This window comes from Bufo bufo, chromosome 5 (assembly GCF_905171765.1).
Source record: "Bufo bufo chromosome 5, aBufBuf1.1, whole genome shotgun sequence".
NCBI classification, from domain to species: Eukaryota; Metazoa; Chordata; class Amphibia; order Anura; family Bufonidae; genus Bufo; species Bufo bufo.
In genome coordinates, this window is record NC_053393.1 from 452417974 (window position 1) to 452431186 (window position 13213).

At 47.3% G+C, this 13213-nt stretch overlaps 1 protein-coding gene across 6 annotated transcripts in view; it reads left to right on the forward strand.

Annotated features, from left to right (window-relative positions):
- FAM126A (family with sequence similarity 126 member A) overlaps window positions 1-13213 on the forward strand; it is a 162340-nt gene that overhangs the window by 72261 nt on the left and 76866 nt on the right. The gene's annotated exons all lie outside the window — the stretch shown is intronic.

Consider the following 13213-nt stretch of genomic DNA (forward strand, 5'->3'; position numbering starts at 1 on the left):
TTTCACTAGAGATGGCCTTGCAGTTCGCCCGGCGGTCGTTTTGCGGAGAACTTTGCTCGTTTGCGATTCGCCGAACATGCAAACATATGGCAATGTTCGCATGCGCCATATTCTTTTGCATTGCGCCGAACTTTGACCCATGGCACATCCATCACGTGGGACAGGACAGCCAATTGAGACGTTTCAGCACATGGACACACCCCCACCCTATAATAGAACCCGATCTGGCAGCCATTTTACATTGTGTGTTTTGCCAGTGTAGGGAGAGGTTGCTTTGTGGAGCAGGGACAGACTGTTGGGGACACCAAACTCGAGCTAATAGGGCCACAAAAGTCTTTTTAAGGACTGGTATAGGTGTGCTATCGATAGGTATGTCATACTGAGGGGTGTAATCTACATTCTATGTTAGAAAGTATATTATAAGTATATTATAGTGCATTTGTATTGTGCAGCAGTTGTGTGCGGTTCTGCTGCGATACTGTAGCTATATAGAGGGACATTGAAGAAATAAACAACAGCACTCAATAAAGAACTATGTTCTGGTTATTTATTGGCAACTTCACCAAATTGTGACGTTTCGGTCGTAGGACCTTTATCAAACACTGTGTGACAAATAAGAAAATATTCCATAAGTACAAAAATAAAATAAAGTAAAAGTGGCAACATCAATGATTTATATATGCATTACCCATAACACCATCAGATAATACTAAAGCCTTACATACATAGTTTTAATCAAATATAGTTACAGAAAATTTCAGAAAAAAAATTGTGGTACAAAAAGTTCATGTACAAAGCTCCTGCTCTATATATACTTAGTTGACTTGTTATCAAAAAGAAAGAAAAAATGAAGAAAAAATTACAGCAGTCAGGTAAAACTCCATATCTGTTAGATAGACATTCAGGATAACTATTTTGAATTCATGGAATAGATATTAGATGCTAACGTATATAGGAGTATATGAGAGTATATAATCTACAATCTGCGATCCCTTGATACACGCAACAGTTATTACAGCCTGGGGCGACATCAATCCCAGAGCATCATAGAAAAGTAGGACATTCAGATGCATGTATGGCTATAGGGTAGAACCGGGTGCCCCCATAAGGACAAAAAACACTTACCAAGTTGCCGTTGAGAAAATGTGTGAAGAGTAGATTGAGCTGATGGTGTATCCACACCCATATAGACGCTGAGGATAAGAGGTGCATGTGGCTAGATATATCAGGCCCGGAAGGAAATGACCGAAACCGGAAGTGCCTATGCGTCCCACTCTGGAACGCATCCACCTCTCATTTACCCACAAGTAACTACTAATATTCCGTACATTCAGGGGGTTGTATGTATGTCTCTATGTGTGCCGGGGTGACAAGGGTATAGGGGACATATCTATGTATAATTACAACTAAATCGCCATGAGGAACGCAACCGGAAATGCGTTCCAGCCGCGACCGGAAGTAGCCGATGCGTTCCAACTTGGAACGCATCGGATCCTATCCTCCTATTCTGATTGAGCACTGTGGATTATATGTAATGTATTAGCTGGCAATATCAATCTAGGGACAATATTGATTAGATTACTATAAAGGAGGTATAGATCTAAAAGTAAAAATCAGCCAATAATCAACAATAAAGAAAAATAAAGAGAAAGGAAAAAGAAAAAGTAAAGGAAAAAATATATATATATATCCTCTATAGTGAAACCCATTAGGTCTGTAGACAATAAGAATGAAAAGAAGAAAAGAGACCAACACCCAAAAGGATACAGAAAAAGGACGGCAAGCATGGTGGGGGTCCGGTTCTTAGTGCATCTGAAAGAAACAAATAAATATTAGTAGTTAGTGATGATTTATATTATTTGACATATATACCAATCACATCACGGTAATTCAAATGAAAGAGGACAATTCGTAGTCCCTATTGAGCCCCTTAGGTTCTAGGCTTTGTAGTCTATGTATCCAGTAAGCCTCTCGCTTTTTGAGTATTTGTTGTCTATTGCCACCTCTTCTTGGTAATTCTATTTTTTCTATTATTTGAAATTTCAGTTGGGATACACTATGCTTCATTTTATGAAAATGGTGAGGAACCGGAAGTAACAGGTTCTCACATCGGATGGTAGACTTATGTTGACAGATGCGATCCCTAACATTTTGGGTGGTCTCCCCCACATATATTAGGCCACATGGACATTTCAAGAGATATACTACATAATTAGATTGGCATGTATGGAACCCTTTGATTTGTATGGACTCCCCGGTCTGTGGGTGATAGATTTTGTCCCCTTTCATTACATTTGAGCACTGCGCACAATGTAGACAAGGAAACGTACCCTGTCTCGCTTTTCCTAATAAGCGCTGATGTAAAGTGGTACTACTCGGACCAATATCCGCTCTGACAAGCCAATCCCTCAAACTATTCTCTTAATGCGTTCAAATTGTGATCTAGGTAGTGATTTTTTAGTAGAGGGTCATGCACCCTCTACTAAAAAATCACTACCTAGATCACAATTTGAACGCATTAAGAGAATAGTGACATCAGAGGAGGACAAACAGAAAAGAGTTATAGAAATGACCCATAAATTCCAACAGAGAGGATATCCCATGGCAATAATTTCACCTAAGTCAGAATCTAGGTCGCGGCAAAAAAATGGGACCCATAAGAGAATCCCCTTTGTACACACTTATCACCCATATTCCTATAAAATTGTAAATATCCTCAATAAGCACTGGAACATACTTACACGTTCCTTTCCCAACATAGAGGAATTTCAGACACGGTGTCTACCATGTAGTAGGAGACCAAAAAATTTGAGGGATTGGCTTGTCAGAGCGGATATTGGTCCGAGTAGTACCACTTTACATCAGCGCTTATTAGGAAAAGCGAGACAGGGTACGTTTCCTTGTCTACATTGTGCGCAGTGCTCAAATGTAATGAAAGGGGACAAAATCTATCACCCACAGACCGGGGAGTCCATACAAATCAAAGGGTTCCATACATGCCAATCTAATTATGTAGTATATCTCTTGAAATGTCCATGTGGCCTAATATATGTGGGGGAGACCACCCAAAATGTTAGGGATCGCATCTGTCAACATAAGTCTACCATCCGATGTGAGAACCTGTTACTTCCGGTTCCTCACCATTTTCATAAAATGAAGCATAGTGTATCCCAACTGAAATTTCAAATAATAGAAAAAATAGAATTACCAAGAAGAGGTGGCAATAGACAACAAATACTCAAAAAGCGAGAGGCTTACTGGATACATAGACTACAAAGCCTAGAACCTAAGGGGCTCAATAGGGACTACGAATTGTCCTCTTTCATTTGAATTACCGTGATGTGATTGGTATATATGTCAAATAATATAAATCATCACTAACTACTAATATTTATTTGTTTCTTTCAGATGCACTAAGAACCGGACCCCCACCATGCTTGCCGTCCTTTTTCTGTATCCTTTTGGGTGTTGGTCTCTTTTCTTCTTTTCATTCTTATTGTCTACAGACCTAATGGGTTTCACTATAGAGGATATATATATATATTTTTTCCTTTACTTTTTCTTTTTCCTTTCTCTTTATTTTTCTTTATTGTTGATTATTGGCTGATTTTTACTTTTAGATCTATACCTCCTTTATAGTAATCTAATCAATATTGTCCCTAGATTGATATTGCCAGCTAATACATTACATATAATCCACAGTGCTCAATCAGAATAGGAGGATAGGATCCGATGCGTTCCAAGTTGGAACGCATCGGCTACTTCCGGTCGCGGCTGGAACGCATTTCCGGTTGCGTTCCTCATGGCGATTTAGTTGTAATTATACATAGATATGTCCCCTATACCCTTGTCACCCCGGCACACATAGAGACATACATACAACCCCCTGAATGTACGGAATATTAGTAGTTACTTGTGGGTAAATGAGAGGTGGATGCGTTCCAGAGTAGGACGCATAGGCACTTCCGGTTTCGGTCATTTCCTTCCGGGCCTGATATATCTAGCCACATGCACCTCTTAGGCCTCTTTCACACTTGCGTTGTTGGGATCCGGCATGCACTTCCGTTGCCGGAGGTGCCTGCCGGATCCGTAACAACGCAAGTGTACTGAAAGCATTTGAAGACGGAACCGTCTTCCAAATGCTTTCAGTGTTACTATGGCACCCAGGACGCTATTAAAGTCCTGGTTGCCATAGTAGGAGCGGGGGAGCGGTATACTTACAGTCCGTGCGGCTCCCCGGGCGCTCCAGAATGACGTCAGAGCGCCCCATGCGCATGGATGACGTGATCCATGTGATCACGTGATCCATGCGCTTGGGGCGCCCTGACGTCACTCTGGAGCGCCCGGGGAGCCGCACGGACGGTAAGTATGCTGCTCCCCTGCTCCCCGCTACACTTACCATGGCTGTCAGGACTTTAGCGTCCCGGCAGCCATGGTAACTATTCAGAAAAAGCTAAACGTCGGGTCCGGCAATGCGCCGAAACGACGTTTAGCTTAAGGCCGGATCCGGATCAATGCCTTTCAATGGGCATTGATCCCGGATCCGGCCTTGCGGCAAGTCTTCAGGATTTTTGGCCGGAGCAAAAAGCGCAGCATGCTGCGGTATTTTCTCCGGCCAAAAAACGTTCCGTACCGGAACTGAAGACATCCTGATGCATCCTGAACGGATTACTCTCCATTCAGAATGCATTAGGATAATCCTGATCAGTATTCTTCCGGCATAGAGTCCCGACGACGGAACTCTATGCCGGAAGACAATAACGCAAGTGTGAAAGAGCCCTTATCCTCAGCGTCTATATGGGTGTGGATACACCATCAGCTCAATCTACTCTTCACACATTTTCTCAACGGCAACTTGGTAAGTGTTTTTTGTCCTTATGGGGGCACCCGGTTCTACCCTATAGCCATACATGCATCTGAATGTCCTACTTTTCTATGTTGCTCTGGGATTGATGTCGCCCCAGGCTGTAATAACTGTTGCGTGTATCAAGGGATCGCAGATTGTAGATTATATACTCTCATATACTCCTATATACGTTAGCATCTAATATCTATTCCATGAATTCAAAATAGTTATCCTGAATGTCTCTCTAACAGATATGGAGTTTTACCTGACTGCTGTAATTTTTTCTTCATTTTTTCTTTCTTTTTGATAACAAGTCAACTAAGTATATATAGAGCAGGAGCTTTGTACATGAACTTTTTGTACCACAATTTTTTTTCTGAAATTTTCTGTAACTATATTTGATTAAAACTATGTATGTAAGGCTTTAGTATTATCTGATGGTGTTATGGGTAATGCATATATAAATCATTGATGTTGCCACTTTTACTTTATTTTATTTTTGTACTTATGGAATATTTTCTTATTTGTCACACAGTGTTTGATAAAGGTCCTACGACCGAAACGTCACAATTTGGTGAAGTTGCCAATAAATAACCAGAACATAGTTCTTTATTGAGTGCTGTTGTTTATTTCTTCAATGTATGATTCTGGCTGGGAAGCCAGCACAACAAGCACCACAGTCCACAATAGATAAGAGTGCCACGTCTTGTCTTTTTATATATAGAGGGACAAACGCTATTGTAATAACTAATTGCAATTGGTGTGATATACCTGTTGCCCCCCAAAAAACTGATTGAGGCAGGGGTGTGATATACCTATAATATACTTTCTATATAGTGCATTTGAACTATGCTGCAGTTCTGCTGCGATACCGCAGCTATATAGAGGGACAAACGCTATTGTAACAACTAATTGGAACAGGTGTGATATATAGGTTGCCCCAAAGAAAACTGATTGAGGGGTGCAATATACCTGCTTCCACAAAATACAGATTGAGGGGTGCGATATACCTGCTTCCACCAAATATTAAGGGGTTCTATATACCTGCTTCCACAAAATACTGATTAAGGGGATTGATATAACTACTTCCACAAAATACTGAATAAGGGGATTGATATACCTGCTTCCACCAAATACTGATTGAGGCCTGCGATATACCTGCTTCCACAAATGCTGCTCTTCTCTAGGGACTTTGGCACAGGGTCATTTTGAAAATGACAGGCAGAGCAAGAGGCAGGCCATTCCGCAGGGTGGTAGGGGTCGGGCAGGTGCACCAGGCCGGAGCCTTAGTGGGAAGATGGAGATGGGAGGTGCTGACTAACCCCCTTTTTTTTGAAGATGGAGAAGGTACGTGCGATTATGTCAAAGGACGCACCAGATTTGGTTGAGTGGCTCAGCCTTCTGCTTCTGCACCCTCCTCATCCTCTGTATCTGCACCCTTCTCACTCTCTGCTGTGTGCTCCCCAAAGACACCACCATCACCACCATAGCCCCTCCACTCGAGTCAGAGGAATTATTTTACCATCTATTCTCAGACCTTAACGATGCACAGCCATTCTTGGCATCGGATCAGGAAGAGGAGGTAGCAACGTCAGTCACCCAGCGGTCTGACGACAGTACCCAGATCAGCCCAAGGAGGGTGGTCCCCGCTGTTGCTGCCTACTCAGAGATCTCTAATGTCAGTGGTGGTGAAGGTGACGATGATGACATGTCGATGGATGTCACGTGGGTGGCCACAAGAGAGAAAGAGGAGGGGAGTTCAGAGGGAGAGACGGGGCAGCAGATAGGGAGGAGAAGGAGGAGCAGACAGAACTCGCAGTGCATCGGAGGCAAAAAGCAGACTGCAAAAGTATCTGAGCGAGCCATCCACCATGCACGGTTGCATCTTGCGCTCCCAGGACGCCGGAACACTGCAGTGCAGTGTGGGCTTTTTTTTAACGTGTCAGCTGCTGACAATAGTGTTGCCATCTGCAGCCTGTACTATCAACGCATAAGTGGCGGTAAGCCCAACACTCACCTAGGGACGACCGCCTTAAGAAGGCACCTGGCCTCCTATCACCAAGCCCAGTGGGAGCAACGCTGTCAGAACCCACAAAGCCACACTCTGGCGCTCCATGTTCTGCCTCTTCTCCTCTCTCCTCCCATTTGTCCTCCACTCCACCTTCCACCCTGCTGTCGTCGCGTTCATCTGGCAGAAGGCAGGCTTCCGTAGCCCAAATGTTCGAGCGTAAAAAATTGATGATGCCGGATAACCATCTTGCCCAATGTCTGACCGCTGGCTTGTCGGAACTGCTAGCCCGCCAACTACTGTCATATAAACTGGTGGGCTCGGAGGCCTTTAGAAAATTTGTGGCCATTGACACACCGCAGTGGAAAGTCCCTGGAAGGAAATAATTCTCCCAGAAGGGCATCCCAGAGCTATATGGCCACGTTCAGCAGCAAGTGAATAGATCTCTTGCTCACAGTGTCGGTGCCAAGATATATCTGACCACAGACACGTGGTCTAGCAAACACGGGCAGGGAAGGTACATACCTTTTACTGCCCACTGGGTGAAGCTTCTGACGGCAGTCAAGCATGTAACCTGTGGCGGCCGTGTGGATTTGGTGTTACCGCCACGGATTGCATGCAGGCCTGCCTCTTCTCCTCCTTCTACTCCATCCTCCGTCTCCTCCTCGGCTGACTTTTTTCACTTCTACCGCCTCTTTTGCTTCACCCCCCTAAGCTCCCCAGAACCTATTCGACGTGGCAGGTGAGACATTGCCATGCTGTGCTGCGGCTGTTGTGCCTGGAAGCCAAGAGCCACACACTGGTCCTGCACTGCTTTCAACTCTGCGGTCACAGGCCGATCAGTGGCTAACCCTGCTCAATTTGACTGTTGGTAAAGTGGTGTGCGACAACGGTGCCAATCTTCTGAGCGTGCTAAAACACGGCAAAATGACACAGGTGCCATGCATGGCACACGTCCTGAACTTAGTTGTGCACCGATTCGTTGCCAAATACCCCGGGGTTTAGGACGTCTTGCGGCATGCCAGAAAAATCTCTGGCCACTTTAGGAGATCTTACGCAGCCATGGCTCGCCTGGCTGACGTTCAGCGGCGACACCACCTGCCCGTCAGACGTCTGATTTGTGACAGCCCGATGAGCTGGCACTCCACCTTGTATATGCTTGATAGGCTGCTCCAGCAGCAACGTGCCATTAACAACTACCTGTACGAACTCTCCAGCAGGACAGGTCCTGGGGAGCTTGGTTTGTTTTTCACCTTGCCAGTGGCTGCTCATGCGCGACGCATGCAGACTTCTGCAGCCATTTGATGAGATCACCAAACTGGTCAGTCGCAGCCAGGGTGCCATCAGTGACATCGTACCTTACGCCTTCTTTCTGGAGCTTGCAGAGGAATCGGAGGAGGATGGTGGCTGGGGGGAGGAGGAGCAAGAAGAGCAGGTTTTGAGGGGGACTTTAAACTTTTCGGGGATCCTTGGTGTTGTCCATGGCTGGGGGGAGGAGACCGAGGACGACATTCTCCTGGGTGATGAGCAGGAGCCAGGGCGCTCACCGCTTCTAATTTAGTGCAAATGGGGGCCTTCATGCTCCAGAGTTTGAAGAGGGACCCCCGTATAAAAAGCATAAAGGGCAAGGACCAGTACTGGGTGGCAATGTACTTTGTCCCCCAATACAAACCTAAAATGGCGGACATGTTACCAGCATCACAGAGGGCTGTCAGAATGCACCATTTCCAGGCCTTGCTAAGAGAAATGCTACATTCTGCTGTTGCGGGCGCTGGAAGAGGAATTTCCACCCACAGCGAAACAGGTGCGGGTACCAATCCTACCGCACCTGCAAGAAGAGGGTGTTTAGAAGATGTGTTGGTCACTTCGGATATGAGATCATTCTTGCAACCAACCCATCGACAGCCGCCCTCCGGATCCAGCCTCGGGGAACACCTAGACCGACAGGTGTCCGACTATATCGGGTTAACGGCCAATGTGGACGCTCTGAGAAGCGAGGAACCCCTGGCCTACTGAGTGTGCAGACTTGACCTGTGGCCAGAGCTGACACAATTGAACTCTTGGCTTGCCCCTCGTCAAGTGTCCTGTCCGAAAGGACGTTCAGCGCAGCAGGGGAGATAGTGACCGATAAGCGCACTTGCCTAGCTCACGACCGTGTGGACTACCTCCCATTTCTAAAAATGAATGGGGCATGGATCTCGGAGGAATTAAACACCTGTGACGACCACCTGTAATTGAATTTCCTCATGCCAGCCCACACATATCCAGCCCACACATATCCGCCACCACCCATATCCGCCACAAAGAATGGTCCTTATGTTCTGTATATACAGCGGCATAAAAGGCCTTTTTATGTCAGGTGAATGCCTATATTGTAATGGAGAGGAAGCAGCGTTCACATGGAGTGCACCCTCCTTTTCAAACAACTGATCGCCATGGGTGCTGGGTGTCAGACCCCCGACGATTTGATATTGATGACCTATTCTGAGGATGGGTCATCAATATAAAACCACTTAACGATCCCTTTAAAGATAAATTTGGTACAATACACTCCAAAAAACGTGTTTAAAGGCCCTTGCTTCATAATTCTTTTGTTGCATCTTGGGTTGTCAGAAAAGGGAATGAAAGAGAATTTTACGGGTTGTTTTTTTTTTTTTTTTTTAATTCTGTTTTCTGAACAGGATTATGGAGGCTGCCATCTTGCCTGAGCTGCTGTAAAGCAATTCTCTAAATGCTGTTAACATCGGTCACATGGGCTATAGACACAATGGTGGACCTCATTTACTTCTATGGGAACATTTTCTAGGCATGCTGTGTGACCTGTGCAGAGGTCAGGATGTAGTAGATAAGATGTGATCTCTCCTATATTGAATGTTGAATTCTCTGTTATATGTATAGAGAGACGGTATCTATCATTCTAATCCTGCCTGTAATAATAAGCAGATAACTGCAGTAAAGTGATCTGTAGAGACAATGAAATGGCACTTGTTTTTAGGCTTAGAAATTGCAGGATTTTGTTTTTGTGTTTAATACAGATATTGGCATGGAAAGTAAAAAATAACATCAAACATCCTTTAAAAATATTTTTAACATAAATACATGATTTCAACAATTGATCATTTTCTGATGACACATTCCGTTTAAAATATGATACATAGCACTCCTCATCTGTTCTTATGCAGAAATATTTATTGGTTAAAAAAAAAATATATTTTTAAAGGGAATATATTGAAAAGAGGGTAACAGCGTATGCAGTTGCTTATTTAAGATTTCCACAGAAGCATAGAATGATGTGAACTTGATCGCATAAATATAATTGTGTACAAAAAAGTGCATGAGCGGTATAGAGATATCAATAATTTTATAAAAATAGAGAAAAAATATATAAATAAAAAATTGAATAAAAATAACAATTGTGGATAAGACTTCAGTCTTTTGGCGTCCCACGTGCGTAATCACGATCTTGTGCTGGCCGATCCACAGACAGGTTTTCTTATGATGTTTGGAAGCACTTCCAGAGGCAAGTGAAGTTATGCCAAGATATTCATATACAGTGCGGGCAAGGATCCTTCTTTACACCATATGCGTTTCAGAGTCTAAGGCTGACTCAGTGGTCAAACCACTGAGGAAGGAGTCGGCCTGAGACTCGCGGGCTCAACCTGCAGCTCAGGCGGCCTACCAGATCCAGGGTCACCTACTCCTGCCCTCTATCCAGATCACTGCCTCTCCTTGTGCCAGCTGACTGAAGAGGTGAACCCCACTGGTGTGGAGCAGAGGGGGAAGACTGCAGGACGCATCTGCTTTGCTTACCATCTGAGCAACGGTAGGAGACCCTGACCTTTCTGGGATTGTCGCCATCATGCCAAAACCCGGGGCCCCCCAAAAGTCCTCCAAGCCGGCTTCTCAGGCCCCACTGGGGCCCTGCAAGTTCTGCTGCTTGCCACTATCGGTCACAGGTTCCTGTAGTTCTTGCCTTGCCTCGGGACAGGATCATCCTCCTCCTCCGCCTCCTCTCCATCCACCCAGTCCTTCTTCCGCCCCTTTGGAGACATCTGAACCCTCCTGGGCCTCTGCCATATCTAGGGCGGCCGCATACTTAGCCCAAGTCTCGCGTGCCGCCATGGCCTTTATGGAATGCATGGCAGCCACGGATCCTGTGGCTAGCACCGCTCCACCTCACAGTGCTTCCCACAGAGGACGCTCGACTTAAGAGGCAGCGTGCGCAGCAGCATCCCTCCTCAGATGACTCTGCTTCCCCCCCCTCGCCTCGAGGCTCACTCAGACTCTCCCCCTCCTCGCAGGGACCATAGGTCTGAAGGGGATCGATCCAGCTCGGACGAAGACACTGAGCTAGAACCGTCGCCTAAGCTGTCCACCATGGTGGCGGACCTGGTCACAGCGGTCCGTGACACCTTTGATATCCAGGGGGACCCTCCTTCCACTAGTAGCTAGGAATTCCCCCTTTTCCATTCCAGGAAACCAGAGGCGGTCGCATTTCCCATCCATGGCAAATTTGCAAAGGTCCTTTCTAAGGCCTGGGACCACCCGAATCAGTTTTTCTGCCACAAGACGCATGGATACTCTTCATCCATTTCCGGCAGAAACCGTGCAGCAGTGGTCTTCCACCCCCCCCCCAAGGTCTACCCGCCGGTGGCCAGATTGGCTAAGAATACGGCCATACCGGTCTTGGACGGTTCCTCCCTACAGGTTTCCGTTGACAGGCGTTTGGATTCTCTTTCCAAAGCCATCATCACTTCGGCGGGCACAGGTCTGCGTCCCGCGTTCGCCTCGGCCTGGGTAGCCAGAGCGCTTTCGGTATGTTTGCAGCGCCACCATCAGGACCTCACGGAGCAGGATGCCTCTGCGGACACCTTGAACTTTGTCCTCCAGATGTCTCAGGCGACAAAATTCCTTTGTGAAGCTTCCTTGGATGTCAGCACTCTCTTTGCGCGGGTTTCGGCCCCCTCGGTCACGCAGCGCAGGAAGGTCTGGCTGAAGGTTTGGGACGCTGACGCTTCCTCCAAGCGTTCCCTCACTAACCTCCCCTTCGCGGGTTCCAGGCTTTTTTGTGCCAAGCTGGACGAGATTATCTCGGATGCTACGGGTGGCAATCTAGATCCAAGCGCACCTTCATGGTTCGGTCCTCTGGTCCTAGGAACCAGTCCTTTCGTCGCTTCTCCTCCTCCAGGTCTACGACGGCCCCCTCTTCCGGTGGCTCTTAGGACTCCCGCAGGAAGCCTTCCTTTAAGCCCCAACCTGCCTGGCGCCCGCGGTCACAATTCCAGGGGAGTTCTGCCCGCCCCACTGCTCCGAAGCAGTCCTCCGCCTGAAGGGGTGCCCCCACCTCTTGCGGTGGGGGGCCGACTGCTCTCCTTTCAGCAGGTTTGGAGAGCTCACATCCAGGATGCCTGGGCCCTGGAAATCGTAACCTCTGGTTACAAAATAGAATTTGTTTCCAGGCCTCCGGAACGTTTCTTCCCGTCTCTGGTTCCGGGGGACCCGGCCCGGGCCTCGGACCTCTTACAAGCGGTCTCTTCCCTTCTGGACCGGGGAGTGATTGCCCCAGTTCCCCTAGAGGAACAAGGCGCAGGGTTCTACTCCAACCTATTCGTAGTGCCAAAGAAGGAGGGATCGGTGCGTCCGGTCCTAGACCTGAAGCTGTTAAACAAGTCCCTGAGGGTGCGGAGGTTCCGGGGGGAGTTCCTCGCGTCGGTGGACATCCAAGACGCCTATCTGCATGTCCCTATCGCAGAATCTCACTTCAGATTCCTGCTCTTCGCCTTTGGTGGCCATCATTATCAGTTCGTCGCGCTTCCCTTTGGGCTGGTGACAGCCCCTCGGGTATTAACCAAGATCTTGGCGCCGCTCATGGCGCTTCTCCGTACCAGAGGCATATCTCTGTTGCCCTACCTGGGCGACATACTGATAAAGGCTCCCTCTCTTCCCCAGGCCGAGGACAGCGTCCGAATCACTATTCAGACTCTGGAACAGTTCGGCTGGCTGATCAACTTCCCAAAGTCCTCTCTTCAACCTTCCAAGAGGGTGACCTACCTAGGGATGATACCACGGCAGCCCGGGTATTCCTTCCGGATGCCAAGTCCTCTCGGATTCTGGAGTCTGCGCTCCCGGTGTCTCGCCTTCTGCGCTCCCGGTGTCTCGCCTTCTGCGCTCCCGGTGTCTCGCCTTCTGCGCTCCCGGTGTCTCGCCTTCTGCGCTCCCGGTGTCTCGCCTTCTGCGCTCCCGGTGTCTCGCCTTCTGCGCTCCCGGTGTCTCGCCTTCTGCGCTCCCGGTGTCTCGCCTTCTGCGCTCCCGGTGTCTCTCCTTCTGCGCTCCCGGTGTCTCTCCATCCGGGAGTGCAT